Below are 15,969 nucleotides of genomic sequence, written 5' to 3' on the forward strand. Positions count from 1 at the left end.
CCACTGCACTCTAGTCTGGGCGACAGAGTGAGACTCCAACTCAAAAAAAAAAAAAATGTAGTATTTAACACTGGAATATGTTGCTAGGAGTAGATTTGAAAGGCTTCATTTTATCGTATAATAATGAATAACTTAAATATGATTTAACATCATGAGGGTTTTTTGGTTTTTTTTTTTTTTTGAATTGGAGTCTTACTCCGTCACCCAGGCCGAAGTGCAGTGGCATGCTCACGGCCACCACAGCCTTGACCTGCTGGGCTCAGGTGATCCTTCTGCCTCAGCCTTCCAAGTAGCTGGAACTGTGGGCATGCACTACCACACTCGGCTAATTTTTTTTTATTTATTGTAGAGATGAGATCTTGCCAAATTGCCCAGGCTGGTCTCGAACCCCCGAGCTCAGGCAATTATCTTGCCTCCACCTCCCAAAGTTGCTGTGATTACAGGTTTGAGCCACTGCACCTAACTATGATTTTTTTAAAGCCAACATTATTAATGATTTTAATACTTTTTCTTATTAGCTAAGAAATCTTCAAGGTAAACTTTTGATAAAAGAAACTGCACTGCAAGAGGTGAAGACTGAGCTAACAAGTTACAAAGAACATAATGTGCTACAGTCGTTCCAGATTATGTCCCTTAAAGAGGATATCAAGGACCTACAGGAAATTATTGCTTCTCTAACCAGAATTAAGTCTTTGAAAAACACCAATATTCAGGAACTTGAAAGAGGCAACTGGGATTTAACTGAAAGAATCATAAAACTAGAGAACCATCTAAGGTAGGGAATTTTCTGGTTTGTTTTCAAATATATCTTTTATTATAAACTTGCAAACAGCATATGAATTTCATATTCCTGATTGATCACAGAATTTAAACTGAATAGAATTTCACTTAATACCTGACCTAAAGTTATCATTTTTTAAAAATAAAAATGCTTATAATTGTTTGCAACATTTTTTTTTTTGAGTCAGGGTCTCCTGACTCTGTCACCCACACTGTAGTGCAGTGGCATGATCATGGCTCACCACAATCTCCACCTTCCAGGCTCTAGTGATCCTCCCACCTCAGCCTCCTAAGTAGTTGGGACTGCAGGCATGCACCAACACATCTGGCTAATTTTTAAATTTTTTGTAGGGTTGAGGTCTGGCTATGTTGCCCAAGCTGGTCTTGAACTCCTGGGCTCAAACAATCCTCCTGGCTCAGTCTCCCAAAGTGTTGGGATAACAGGCGTCAGCCACTGTGCAGAGCCCCTATTTAAAAAAAAATTTTGGCGGGACATATGGCTCAAGCCTGTAATCCTAGCACTTTGGGAGGCCGAGATGAGGGGATTGCCTGAGGCCACTGGTTTGAGAACAGCCTGGGCAACTTGGCGAGACCTCATCTCTACAATAAATCAAAAAATTAGCCGCACCTGTAGTTCTGGCTACTTGGAAGACTGAGGTGGAAGGATTGCTGGAGTCCAGCAGGTCGATGCTGGGGTGGCCGTGAGAATGCCACTGCACTCTAGCCTGGGTGATGCAGTGAGACTCCAATTCAAAAAACAAACAAAAATTTTTTTGTACTGAGATATAACTCACATATCTCAAGATTCAATTTAAAATGTACAATTCAGTCATTGTACAACCATCACCACTATCTAATTTCAGAACATTTTCATAATCCCCCAAATAAACCCCATGCTAGTATAATGCTGTCATTCCCCGTTTCACCCTCTCTCATTCTCGGAAACCACTAAGCTGCTTCTTTCTCTATGGATTTTCTTTTTCTGGACATTTCATATGAATCTAATTATCAAACGTGGCCACTGTCTGTCTTCTTTCTTTCTTTTTTTTTTTTTTTGAGTTAGAGTCTCACTCAGTCGCCCTGACTGGAGTGCAGTGGCCACTCCCGGCCACCGCAGCCTCGGCCTGCTGGGCTCCCGCGATCTGCCTCAGCCTTCCAAGTAGCTGGAACTACAGGTGCGCGCTACCACGCCCAGCTAATTTTTTGATTTATTGTAGGAATGAGGTCTTGCTAAGTTGCCCAGGCGGGTCTCGAACCCACGGGGTCAGGCAATCCACTCACCTCAGCCTCCCAAAGGCATGGGATTACAGGCTGAGCCACCGAGCCCGGCTTTTTTTTTTTTTTTTTTAGTTGGAGTCTCTTGTTGCCCAGGCTGGAGTGCAGCGGCATGCTCATTACCACCACAGGCTTGACCTGCTGAGTTCAGGTGATCTTTCTGTGTCAGCCTTCCAAGTAGCTGGAACTACACACGCATGCCACCACACCCAGTTAATTTTTGATTTATTGCAGCAACAAGGTCTTGCCATGTTGCTCAGGCTGGTCTTGAACCCCTGAGCTCAGGCAGTCCTCCTGCCTCTTTCTCCCAAAGTACTGGGATTACAGGCATGAACCACTGCACCCGGCTATATTTTTTTTTAATAGTTTTAGCGCTTACATTTATTTCTTTTATCCACTTTTACAAATTTTTGTATGTGATGTGAAATGATATCCCAATTCATTCTTTTTAATATAAACTTCCAATTGTCCTCAGCAGCATTTGTTGAAAAGACTGTACTTTCCCCTGTTGGGTATTCTTGGCACTCTTGCCAAAAATCAATTGGCCATAAATCTATGGGCTTATTTTTTCAGACCCTCAACTCTGTTCTGTTGGTCAATATGTCTGCCTTTATGCCCATATCACACTGTCTTGATTAATGTAGCTTTGTAGTATGTTTTGAAATGGAGAAGTATGAAAAGTCCAACTTATTTTATTTTCAATATCATTTTGGCTGTTCTGGGTTCCTTGCATTTCCACACGAAATTTAAGATCAGCTTGTCATTTTCTGTTAAAAAGGTAGCTGGATTTTGATAGGGACTGTGTTGAATCTGTTTATCAATATAATAATATTGTCTTCTAATTCATGAACATGGAATGTTTTTTCATTTATTTGGCTTCTTTAATTTTTTAAATAATGTTTTATAATTTGCAGTGTACATGTCTTATATTTCTTTGGTTAAATTTATTAATGAGTATTTTATTCTTTTTTGTGAATTATAGATGGAACTCTTTATTTCTTTTTTGGATTGTTCATTTTTAGGGAGTAGAAATAAAATTGATTTTGTATATTGATCTTCTGTTCTGCAACCTTGCTGAACTCATTCTTAGTTCTAATTGTGTGTGTGTGTGTATGTGTGTGTGTACTCCTTAGAATATTCTCTATACAAGACCATGTATTTGCAAAGAGATAGTTTTCATTCTTCCTTTCCAATCTGGATTTTTTTTTTTGAGTCAGACTCTCACTCTGTTACCTAGACTGGAGTGCAGTGGCATGCTCACGGCTACTGCAGCCACAACCTGCTGGGCTCAGGTGGTCCTTCCACTTCATCCTTCCAAGTAGTTGGAACTATAGGTGTGCACCACCACAGCTAGCTAATTTTTTTTTTTTTTTTATTAATTGTAGAGACAAGGTCTCACCAAGTTGCCCAGGCTGGTCTGAAACCGCTGGACTCAGGAAATCCTCTCACCTCTGCCTCCTATAGTCCTGGGATTATAGGTGTGAGCCACTGCGCCTAGCTTAATCTGGATGTTTTAAATTTCTTTTTTGGCTGGGCTTGCTGGTCAGCACTTTGGGAGACTGAGGTGAGTGGATTACCTGAGCCCATGGGTTCAAGACCAACCCGGGCAACTTGGCGAGACCTTGTCTCTACAATAAATCAAAAATTAGCCAGGCATGGTAGTGCACACCTGTAGTTCCAGCTACTCTCAGAAGGCTGAGGTGGAAGGATCGCTGGAGCCCAGCAGACTGATGCTAGGGTGGCCATGAGTGTGCCACTGCACTCCAGCCTTGACGATGCAGTGAGACTCCAACCCCAAAATAAATAAATAAATAAATAAATTACTTTTTCTTGCCTGCTTGCCTTGGCTCCAATCTACAGAACAATATTGAATAAGAGTGGTGAGAAGTTGGTAACCTTGCCTTGTTCTTGATTTTAGTGAAGCAAAGTTTTCAGTCTTTCACCATTAGGTATGATGTAAGCTTTGGGTTTTTTGATAGATGCCCTTTACAAGGTAGAGGAAGTCCTCTTGTATTTCTAGTTTGTTGAGTGATTTTATCACAAAAGTGTATTGGAGTTTGTCAAATGCTTTTTCTGTATCTATTGCAATGGTCATATGGTTTTGTCCTTTATGCAATTCAATACCTAGACCTATCGTTATTTAGTTGGTATACGGAGAGAGGAGATATTTGATTATGTGCCCTTGGCTGATAGGAGAAACAAAGTCATTAATTTTCCCTCTTACAATATGAATAATATTTGAGAAAATCACACAATATTAAAAGCTATTCTATTCAAATATGAATACTAGTGTGGCCTGTTTCAATTCTCTATTGGTTAGTATATGTCAGTTTAACTAATAGGTTGAGGTTTCTTTTGTATCTTGCATCTCCCAGATCACTTTTAAAAAGAAAATACTAGCCGGGCTCGGTGGCTCAGCCTGTAATCCTGCGCCTTTGGGAGGCTGAAGTGAATGGATTGCCTGAGCCCGCGGGTTTGAGACCCGCCTGGGCAGCAAGACCTCATCTCTACAATAAATAAAAAAATCAGCTGGGCGTGGTAGTGCATGCCTGTAATTCCGGCTACTCGGAAGGCTGAGGCGGAAGGATCACCGGAGCCCAGCAGGTCGAGGCTGCGTTGGCCGGGAGCGGCCAGTGCACTCCAGTCTGGGCGACAGAGTGAGACTCCAACTCAAATAAAAATAAAAAATAAAAAATATAAAAAATAAAAAGAAAATACTTAGCCAGTCATGGTGGCACATACCTTAGTTCCAGTTACTTGGAAGGCTGAGACAGAAGGATTGCCTGAGCCTAGCAGGTCAAGGCTAGGAAAAATTCATTGTTGAAAGAACTGCACTTTATGAAACATACACAAAGCAATTTTTCTGGACGAAGGAAAATGATCCCTCGCTGCTGGACAGAACTGTGGCATAGAGCGTGCCACTGTCCTCCAGCCTGGGTGACAGAGTGAGACTCTGACTCAAAAAATAAAATAAAATAAAATAAAAATAAAATATATAGAAGACTAAAATTGAGTAAAGAAATAAACCTTTATTCAGACTGAGAAATTAGTTAAACTTAAAGGCCTGCAAGCGGGATAATGGGGTTTCCTTTTCTTTTCTTTTTTTTTTCTGGTTGTGCGAAGAGTGTTTGAATTCAAGGAACTAAGTTCTAGTGAAGGACTGAATAAAAGCTGTTCGTCATTCAGATATCTTCTTAATGTTAAGCCACCACATGAAGTTGGCTAGATCCATAAGAGCTGACTGAACATGGTAAACTGTTTAACAAAATTTTGAATACAGCATAGCACACTATGGACTTTTTTTTAAACTCAGCCCTAAAGAGAAATATGGCTATATGACATACTGTGATGATTAATTTAATTTAATTTAATTATTTATTTTTTTGATTTAAAACTGATTTAATGAGCATTTTCACTGTACCAGCTGTGCATACTTCAAGATTAATTTTATATATCAACCTGACTGGGCCATGGAGTGCCCCATATTATTCTGGGTTTTTCTGTAAGGGTGCTTTTGCATAAGATTAACATTTAAAATTGAAATACTGAGTAAAGAAAATTGCCTGCCTTCATGTGAGTGGGCCTCATCCAATCAGTTGAAGGCCTGGCTAGAACAAAAAGATGGACCCTCCTGAGTAAGAGAGAAGTCTTCCTGCCTGATGACCTTCATACTTTGACATCAGCTTTTTCTCTTGCCTTTGGGCTAGAACTGTTGGCTCTTCCTGGTCTCAAGCCTACTGGCCTTTGGACTGAAACTACACCATCAGCTCTCCTGGCTCTCAGGCTTTCAGACTTGGGCTAGAACTACATCACTGGCTCCTCCAGGTTTCCAGCTTGCTGACTCCTCCTGCAAGAGTCCTTCTTGGGGTTTGCCAGCCTCCATAATTACATGAACCAATTCCTTACAATAGCACTCTCTCTCTCCCTCTCTCTGCCCCTTGTCTCTGTCTCCCCCCATCTGTCTGTCTCTCTCTCTCTTTCTCTGTCTCTGTCTCTCTACCTCTCACTGTCTTTCTTTACTCTTTATTCTATGCCACAGTTCTGTCCAGCAGCCAGGGATCATTTTCCTTCATCCAGAAAAATTGCTTTGTGTATGTTTCATAAAGTGCAGTTCTTTCAACAATGAATTTTTCCTTTTTTATTTTCCTTCTGAAACCTTGTTTATTTAATCTTCAATTGTGTTTTATTTTTTTCGAGTTAGAGTCTCACTCTGTTGCCCAGGCTGGAGTGCAATGACACATTCATGGTCACTGCAGCCTTGACCTGCTGGGTTCAGGCAATCCTTCTGCCTCAGTCTTCCAAGTAGCTGGAACTTTAGGCACACACCACTATGCCTGGCTGATTTTTTAATTTATTGTAGAAATGAGGTCTAAGTTGCCCAGGCTGCTCTTGAATCCCTGGACTCAGGCAATCCTCTCACCTTGACCTCCCAGAGTGCTGGGATTACAGGCTTGAGCCACTGCACTGGCCTTCATCTTCCATTTTGAAAGGTAATTTAACTAGGTTTAGAATTCTGGGTTGTCTTTCATCCTCCCTCCCTCCTTCCTTCCTTCCTTCTATCTTTCTTCCTTTCTCCCTTCCTTTCCTCCCTTCCCTTTCTCCCTCCCTTTCTTTCTTTCTCTCACTTTGTTGCCCAGGGTGGAATCAGTCATGACTCACTGCAACCTACAACTCTTCGGCTCAAGCAATCTTCCTGTATCAATCTCCCAAGTAACTGAGACTACAGGTGTGTGCCACCGCACTCAGCTCATTTAAAAAAAAAAAAAATTATAGAGATGAGGTCTCACTGTTTTGCTCAGACTGGTCTCGAACTCCTGGGCTCAAGCCATCCCCCTGCCTCCACTTCCCAAAGTGCTGTGATTACAGGCATGAGCCACCTCACCCAGTTCAGTATTTTTTCTTTCAGCACTTTAAGATGTCATTCCATTATCTTCTGACATTTACAGTGTCTATTGAAAAGTCAGCCATCAGTCTTATTTTTACATCTTTGAAGGGAATATGTCTTTCTCTAGCTGCTTTTACCTGATAGCAATTTGTGTATGACATGTCTTGATGTGACTGGCTTTGCGTTTATCCTGCTTGGGATTTGCAGCACTTATTGAATCTGTCAGCTGATTGTCTTTATCAGATTTGGAAAATTCCTGGGAATTATTTCTTCAAATACTGTTTCTATGCCATTCTGTCACTACTCTCATTCTAGGCTGCAATTACAGATGTGTTAGTTAGCCTTTTTGAGTATGTCCTGCTCTGCGTTTTCAATGTAGAGTCTATATGTCTCTAATATAATTTTTAGAATTAAAAATTGTTCTTTAGAGAATTTGGATCATTTCTAATTACCTGTCCAAAATACACTAATTCTGTAGGATGCAATTCTTAGCAGACAAAATTCACAGAAGATGAACTAAAACTTTAAACTAGATTCAGGGTAGAAAATATTACCAGTATCTAGCAATTGGTAATCAAAACAAGAAACAAATAATGAACTGCTTTTATCTAAGTTGTTTATATATCTAATGATTAAACAAGTTTTTACATATGTTATTCTCTATTGCTGTACTATTATTTCTAATTCCTTTTCCCCTCATTGAATCCCAACTTAAGATCTCATTCAGGTGTTATTAAAATAGGAATATTTACATACCTGTGGAACCTCCTGATTCCCCCAACATTACCAGTTGTAGGGTACATGTGGACATAAATATGGGGAAAACAGATCCTGGGGATTCCTAAAGGGGAAGGGGAAGGAGGGTGTCCAGAACTGAAAAGCTACTTATGGGGTAGCATGCTCACTGTTTGGTTGACAGGTTCAGTAGAAGCCCAAACCTCACCATAGTGCAGTATACCCATGCAACAAACCTGCATATGTAACCCCTGAATCTAAAATTTTAAAAATGTATATTACCAGGCAACTACTTATATCCAAATTTCACCATAAAAAGAATGGTTTCAAAATTGACCTCCCCAGGGGAACTATGTGACAGGTCTTAATACAGGAGAAAATACTATTTCTTTCCATTTCTTTTTTTTTTTTTTTTGAGTTGGAGTCTCACTCGGTTGCCCAGACTGCAGTGCAGTGGCCGCTCCTGGCCACCACAGCCTCGACCTGCTGGGCTCCGGAGATCCTTCTGCATCAGCCTTCCGAGTAGCCGGAATTACAGGCATGCGCTACCACGCCCGGTTGATTTTTTGATTTATTGTAGAGATGAGGTCTCGCAGCCCAGGCGGGTCTCGAACCCGCGGGTTCAGGCAATCCACTCACCTCAGCCTCCCAAAGGCGCGGAATTATAGGCTGAGCCACCGAACCCGGCTCTTTCCATTTCTAATCTCTCCCTAGAAATACTTGGATAACTGCATAGCTTTTTAACTTTTTTTAACTGCATACATTTTTACTTGATATGCATATTTAATATATTTTAAAAGAGGGAATTTTCTTCTTACCATTTTTTTAAAGTCAGGGTTTCTCTGTGTCACCCAGGTGGGAGTGTAGTGGCATGATCACAGCTCACCACAACCTCGACCTCCTGGACTCAGGTGATCCTTCTGCCTCAGCCTCCTGAGTAGCTAGAACTACAGGCACATACTACCACACCCAGCTAGTTTTTTTTTTTTTTTTTTTTTTAGTTGGAGTCTCACTGTTGCCCAAACTGGAGTGCAGTGGCCGCTCCCGGCCACCGCAGCCTCGACCTGCTGGGCTCCGGCGATCCTTCCACCTCAGCCTTCCGAGTAGCTGGAACTACAGGCTCACACTACCACGCCCGGCTGATTTTTTTTTTTTATTTATTGTAGAGATGAGGTCTCGCCTGCCCAGGCGGGTCTCGAACCCGCGGGCTCAGGCAATCCGCTCACCTCAGCCTCCCAAAGGCACGGGATTACAGGCTGAGCCACCGAGCCCGGCACCCAGCTAATTTTTAAAAATCTGTGTAGAGATGAGGTCTCACTAAGTTGCCTAGGCTGGTCTGGAACTCCTGGGCTCAATGGATACTGCTGTCTTGACCTCCCAAAGTGCTTGGTGTACAGGCATGAGTCACTGCTCCTGGCCTTTTCTTAACCATTTTTTAATTGAAATTTGAAAATTGGTTGTGTTGGTTTCGTGATGCTATTACCTACTGATATCTTACACAGAGTACATCTGGTTGAAAGAGAAAAGGCAGAGCGAAAAGCAGACTTTTTGGAGAAAAAGTTCTCAGAGACTAACAGATTCACCCCGTACATGCATATGAAGGGACAAGAAGATTCCTTGGATATTATTGTGATGAAGGTGAGAACAAATGTTGGCTGAGTTTTGAAGAAACAAGAGTTTTTAAAAATGTTTATTTTTTTAGTCAGGTTGTTACTCTGTTGCCCAGGCTGGAATGCAGTGACACTATCACAGCTTGCCACAGCCTCATCCCCCTGGACTCAGCTGATCCTTCCACCTCAGCCTCCTGAGTAGCTGGGACTGTAGGCATGTGCCACCAAGCCTGGCTAAGTTTTTTGTTTGATTAATTGTTTGTTTGTTTTTATAGAGATGGGGGTCTCACTATGTTGCCCAGGCTGATCTGGAACTCCTAGTCTCAAGTGATCCTCATTTGAGCCTCCCCAAATTCTGAGATTATAGGCATGAGCCACTGTGCCCAGCCTAGAAACAGGATTTTTATTACCTTGAGTTACTCCAGGAGATAAGTGGTAACTTTTTTTTTTTTTTTTAAGTAAGAGTCTCACTCTGTTGCCCAGGCTGGAGGGCCTTATCACAGCTCGCTGCAGCCTCGACCTCCTGGGCTTGTGATCCTTCCACCTCAGCCTCCCAAGTAACTGGGACTACAGGTGCACACCACTACACCTGACTAATGTTTTGAATATTTTTAGAGACGAGGTCTTACTATGTTGCCCAGGTTGTTCTCAAACTCCTGGGCTTAAATAATCCTCCTACCTCAGCCTCCCAAAGTGCTGGGATTACAAGCATCAGCCACCATTCCTGGCCAAATTGTTAAATGTTGACTAGTTTGTTGTTCCTCTTTTTTTTTTTTTTTTTTTTTAGTTGGAGCGTCACTCTGTCGCCCAGACTGGAGTTCAGTGGCCGCTCCGGGCCACTGCAGCCTTGACCTGCTGGGCTCCGGCGATCCTTCCGTCTCAGCCTTCTGAGTAGCCGGAATTACAGGCATGCGCTACCACGCCCGGCTGATTTTTTGATTTATTGTAGAGATGAGGTCTCGCCTGCCCAGGCAGCTCTTGAACCTGCGGGCTCAGGCAATCCACTCACCTCAGCCTCCCAAAGGCGCGGGATTACAGGCTGAGCCACCGAGCCCGGTTTTGTTGTTCCTCTTCTTAGTGGAGGATCCAAGGAAGCAGCACGGCATGGTGGACTGGATGCCTTTTTGTTGCGTGGAGAGAGTGTGAGGAGGACTGGAGGGCTCTGTGGTACGGAAGAGAAGGTTGGAGGGAATGGGGATGTGAAAGCTAGTGGGTGACATGCAGGCATTTACATTTGTGGTGTGGGTGAGTTCCTGTTGCTGCTGAAATCTAGGTTTGTGAATGTAGGTGTAGATGGCTGAACAGCAGGGTGTAGGTGAAAGCCATGGGAACTGAGGCTTAGAAATCACAAATCTAAGTTACTTGGTGGGTCATCTACATTAGCCGTTGACATCTAGAATGATGGCGTGAGTTGGGTTTAGGAGTGGACGTGAGCCTTGTCTTGGCAGACACGTGGTGAGTGGACAGCATCACAGAGGTTTGTAGAGTAGGGAGACAGACCAGTATCAAGGAAGTGGTGAGCGTTTACTTTAAAATCCTTCAACTACAACAGCATATTATATAATCTGCATGTAAAACAAGGTCTTATAAGACCCAATTAAAGCGAAGGGTTCCATTAACAAAATTCAGCAACTACTTTCACAGTAGTTTAAAGTAATCCCCATTTTATTTTTGAGACGGGGTCTCACTCTGTCACCAAGCTGGTGTGCAGTGGCACAATCATGGCTCACCGCAGCCTCAATCTGTAATCATCCTGCTTCCACTGTGACTAAGACAAGGGAAAAAAATGCTTGTACTTCTCCTTTCCCTGAGTTCCTGAGGCAGGTTAGACATAGATGGAAAAGATTCTTGTAGGCAGTGTAAATTAAAATAGGGTAAGCATTCAGACATCTTTCTTATCTGTACACATTCTTTACCCAACTGACAAGGTACAACAGACTTGACCCACCTTGCAGGCTGGAATGTGGATCAACCAGTGCAGGAAATCACAGAAGCAGTAGAGAATTACCCCAAACACAGAAACCATGTTCTAAGAAAAGCTCAAATCCAGTTAGTAATAACTTTTTTTTTTTTTATTTTTGAGTCGGAGTCTCACTCTGTTGCCCAGGCTGGAGTGCAGTAGCATGCTCACTGCCAGTGCAGCCTCGACCCGCTGGGGTCAGGTAATCCTTTCTTCAGCCTCAGCCTTCCAAGTAGCTGGAGCCACAGGTATGCACCACCACACCTGGCTAATTTGTTGATTTATTGTAGAGACAAGGTCTCGCCAAATTGCCCGAGTTGGTCTCAAACCCATGGGCTCAGGAAATCCTCTCACCACTGCCTCCCAAAGTGCTGGGATTACAGGTATGAGCCACCACACCTGGCTAATTTTTAAATTCTATCATTCCTTCTACATTTATGAGCTCAGATTTTTCTGTAGTGAGTTTACCCTCATCAGTTGGGGCTGTCTGGTTAGCTGCTTCTCTAAGCTAATTTTCTTGTGTTCTCCACACCATCATTTCAACACTTCTTGTTCCAGTTTGCTCTTTTGAGTATGCCCTTGTCTCTCTTGTTACTCTTTTTTTTTTTTTTTTTTTTGAGTCAGAGTTTCACTCTGTTACCCAGGCTGAGTGTAGTGGCACGATCACACCTTACTGCAGCCTCAACCTCTTAGGGTCAGGCGATCCTTCCACCTCAGCCTCCAAAATAGCTGTGACTACAGGTGCATACCATCACACCCAGCTAATTTTTAACTTTTTTGTAGAGACAGGGTTTCTTATGTTGCCCAGACTGGTCTTGAACTCCTGGGCTCAAGCAACCCTCCTGCCTTGGCCTTCCAAAGTACTGGGATTATAGATGTGTGGTTCACTGTGCCCAGCCTCTTGTTACTCTTTAAATCTTTCTTTGTATTTAGGTTCTTTTCTCCTGAAGGTTTGTGTAGTGACAATATTTATATTTTAAAAGAAGGGAAGTTGATGTATCTGTATTAAATTCCAAATGGAAGCTTAACCTGTGTGTTGGCATATTTAGGATAAGGGTGAAGCTATCCTGGCCAAGAACTTTGAGAGAGACAACATCTTTCCCTCCAAAGGACCAAAAGATGGACAGAAAATTTGGGATAAATGTCAGCAAGATTTGATCCATAAAGAAAACCCAACATCTAAGTTAGACAGACCTCAATATTCATTTGACTGGGGAACGAAAACTGCACAATTCCAATATCACAATTTCCTTGGTCAGTTGGCTACTCTTCTGAGCGACAGTGCTGTCCCCATACCAGCCACAGAGGAGGCTCTGAAAGAGAGGATTCTGGAAATCAGTGCAAATGAGAAATCTTGGAAGTCTGTAAGTGTATACATATAAAAGTTATTCTTTCCAATTTGTTTCTTTTATAATGTTGATTTTAATATTAGCCAATTTCGTAAGCTCTGTGACTCCAAGTTATAATTTTGATTTCATTTTTATTATTATGGGAAATATTATTCCATTATTATATTGGGTAGTATAGTATGATTGTTAAGAGCTCAGAGCTCTGGTATGAATCCCAGCCTTGTTACTTGCCAGCTGTGTGCACTGGGCAGGTTACTTACCTTCTCTGTGCCTCATTTTCATTTGTAAAATGGAGGAAGGTGGCCGTTTCTACCTCATAGAGTGATTGCAAGACTTAAATGATTTAATACATGATAAATGCTTAGTTCAGTATAAGTTCAATACACATTAACTTTAAAATACTGCTATGGTGAAGATAGTGTTTACATGATGACCCAACACTGGTCAGTTCAGTCAGGGCAGTAAAATAAATGACCAGACCAGTTCATTTGAACTTGCTGATCAAGTCTATCAAATGATTGAATCAGCAGATTTAAGTGGATGCATTTTATCTGTCTCCAGATAACTTTAGTAAAATGTCATGACTTTTCACCCTAAAGTTCAAATGATGATAGGTACAGTCAGCTCTCCACATCTGTGTCTTCTACACCCATGAATTCAACCAACGGGGGATTAGAGTTAGGGTTAGGGTTTTCGTTTTTAGGATTTTTTTAGGAAGTAGGATTTATAGCCGGGCTTGGTGGCTCAGCCTGTAATCCCACGCCTTTGGGAGGCTGAGGTGAGTGGATTGCCTGAGCCCGCGGGTTCGAGGCCCGCCTGGGCAGCGAGACCTCATCTCTATAAGAAATCAAAAAATCAGCCGGGCACGGTAGCGCATGCCTGTAATTCCGGCTACTCGGAAGGCTGAGGCGGAAGGATCGCTGGAGCCCAGCAGGTCGAGGCTGCGGTGGCCGGGAGCAGCCCCTGCACTCCAGTCTGGGTGACAGAGTGAGACTCCAACTCAAAAAAAAAAAAGAAAGTAGGATTTATTGGGAGGACAGAAAAGCTCCCACAGTGGAAGGGGACCTGAAGGGGTTGCCCCAAAATAAAATAGTTTATGCTCAAATTTGCCAAAGTTACTAAGATAATTCTAAAAAGAAAATCCACTAGTTACGGGTTAAAATAAAAATTGTCATCCCTATCATGCCAGATTCTTACATGTCCAACAGCTCTGTTCTTTGGGTCTTTCCACCTTTGTTCACCTTCCTCGGTAGAACCAAAGACATCAGCCTTTCCTTAACTCCATTCCCTAGTCCCCAACGAGCATGGACCAATGCATCAATTCCATTGTGGTAAAAAGTTTTAAAAGATCCTTGTCTTTGGGAATTTCTTCTAACTTCTTTTTATTTTATTTTATTTTGTTTTGCTTTATTTTATTTTGTAGGAGTCGGTGTCTCACTCTATGGCCCAGGCTGGAGTGCAGTGGCATGCATGCTCACGGCCACCCCAGTGTTGACCTGCTGGGCTCCGGCAATCCTGCCTCAGTCTTCCAAGAAGCTGGAACTATACGAGTGCGCTACCACATCCGGCTAATTTTTTCATTTATTTTAGAGATGAGGCCTCACTATGTTGCCCAGGCTGGTCTCAAACCCTGGGCTCAGGCAATCCTCTTGCCTCGGCCTCCCAAAGTGCTGGGATTACAGGCTGAGCCACCGAGCCCAGCCTTCTAACTTCTTGTCACCACTTATTCGGTGAACCAGATCTGACAGTTCATTTTCAAAAGGAGCCAGGATAACACAGAGCACAACACTCTTCAGAGTCTGCTGCCACTTTTCTCTTTCTGCCTGTATACAGGGAGTGTCATATATCGCTCTGTAGTGCTTACAAATAGACAAATAGGATCCCTCGTGCTGATCCAGCTGGATCATCAAATTATAGTATTTCAACTTTAATTTCTCTGTATTTTCTTCCTGGAAAAATTTGGTGTTAATCTTCTTGTTGATGGTTTGTGTCCAGATGTAATCCTTCACCGTGAGGCAGAGCCTCATTTGCTCCAGAAAGAACTCCACTGGCTCCTTCTTCTCCATTGACCCATAAGTTTCCACCTATAACTCTTGTAAGATGGAAGCTGCCTCTTTCACATCGCCATTTTGCTCTCTTATAGTTGCTAAGGTTTTAGTTAGTTGAGCACACTCAATTTCAACATCAATCTTTCCTTTTGTAACCATTCGTAGAGTATCAATTAATCAAAGTTTAATTGGAAGGTCTGTTATTTCAGCATAGGTACAGCACCGTTGAACCATTTTTGCAACAGCTTGTTTTAACCGACTCCTCCTTTTGGACAAAAGCATAATATTTTCATTCAGGAAATCCCATTTTTTAGCCTCGTAGCACATCCTCACTACTGCAACTAAAATACAGAATGTAGACACACTGTTGGAAGCAGTACAAGACTGTTTTTCCAAAGAAAGAAGGGTTACAATAACTTCCTGAAGTCGTTCTTCCTTGGCTAGCTTCTCGCACTCGGGTAGGCGCTGGTCCACCATGGTGCTGTAGTCTGCCCCCATCTTGACAATGTGCCCGTCTGCCATGGTCCTTGCCTGAACCCAGACGCAATTTTTTAAAAATATTTTTTGACCGGGCGCTATGGCTCAAGCCTGTAATCACAGCACTTTGGGAGGCCAAGGTGAGAGGATTATCTGAGCTCAGGGGTTCGAGACCAGCCTGGGCAACTTGGTGAGACCTTGTCCCTACAATAAATCGAAAAATAAGCTGGGCATGGTGGTGCCCTCCTGTAGTTCCAGCTACTTGGAAGGCTGAGGCAGAAGTATTGCCTGAGCCCAGCAGGTCGAGACTGCGGTGGCCCTGAACATGCCACTGCACTCCAGCCTGGGTGACAGAGTGAGACTCCAACTCAAAAAAATAAAAATAAAATTAAAATAATTAGAAGAAGCCAGGCTTGGTGGCTCAGCTGTAATCCCACGCTTTGGGATTTAACCGGGCGTGGTAGCATGTGTCTGTAGTTCCAGCTACTCGGAAGGCTGAGGCGGAAGGATCGCTGGAGCCCAGCAGGTCGAGGCTGCGGTGGCCAGAAGCAGCCACTGCACTCCAGTCTGGGCAACAGAGTGAGACTCCAACTCAAAAAAAAAAAAAAATAGTTAGAAGAAATTCCCAAATACAAGAATCTTTTAAAGCTTTTTACCACCATGGAATTGATGCATTGGTCCCTGCTTGTTGAGGACTGTGGAATGGAGTTAAGGAAAGGCTGATGTCTTTGGTTCTACCGAGGAAGGTGAACAAAGGTGAAAAGACCTGAAGAACAGAGTTATTGACCATGTAAGAATCTGGCATGATAGAGATGATAATTTTTATTTTAACCCATAACTAGTGAATTTA

At 42.7% G+C, this 15,969-nt stretch overlaps 1 pseudogene across 1 annotated transcript in view; it reads right to left on the reverse strand.

Moving 5' to 3' along the window:
- The window catches only part of LOC103275245, a 50,751-nt pseudogene extending 35,595 nt beyond the window's left edge, over positions 1 to 15,156 (reverse strand). Inside the window, exons 1-2 of the transcript XR_002481253.1 lie at positions 14,297 to 15,156; positions 13,748 to 13,962 (exon numbers count right to left, since the gene is read on the reverse strand). The product of XR_002481253.1 is annotated as a 26S proteasome non-ATPase regulatory subunit 12 pseudogene (transcript). The remainder of the gene's footprint in view (positions 1 to 13,747; positions 13,963 to 14,296) is intronic.
- Positions 15,157 to 15,969: the final 813 nt, after the last annotated feature.

The sequence above is a fragment of the Carlito syrichta genome, unplaced genomic scaffold (genome assembly GCF_000164805.1).
Source record: "Carlito syrichta isolate Samal-C Ts95f unplaced genomic scaffold, Tarsius_syrichta-2.0.1 Scaffold315377, whole genome shotgun sequence".
NCBI lineage: Eukaryota > Metazoa > Chordata > Mammalia > Primates > Tarsiidae > Carlito > Carlito syrichta.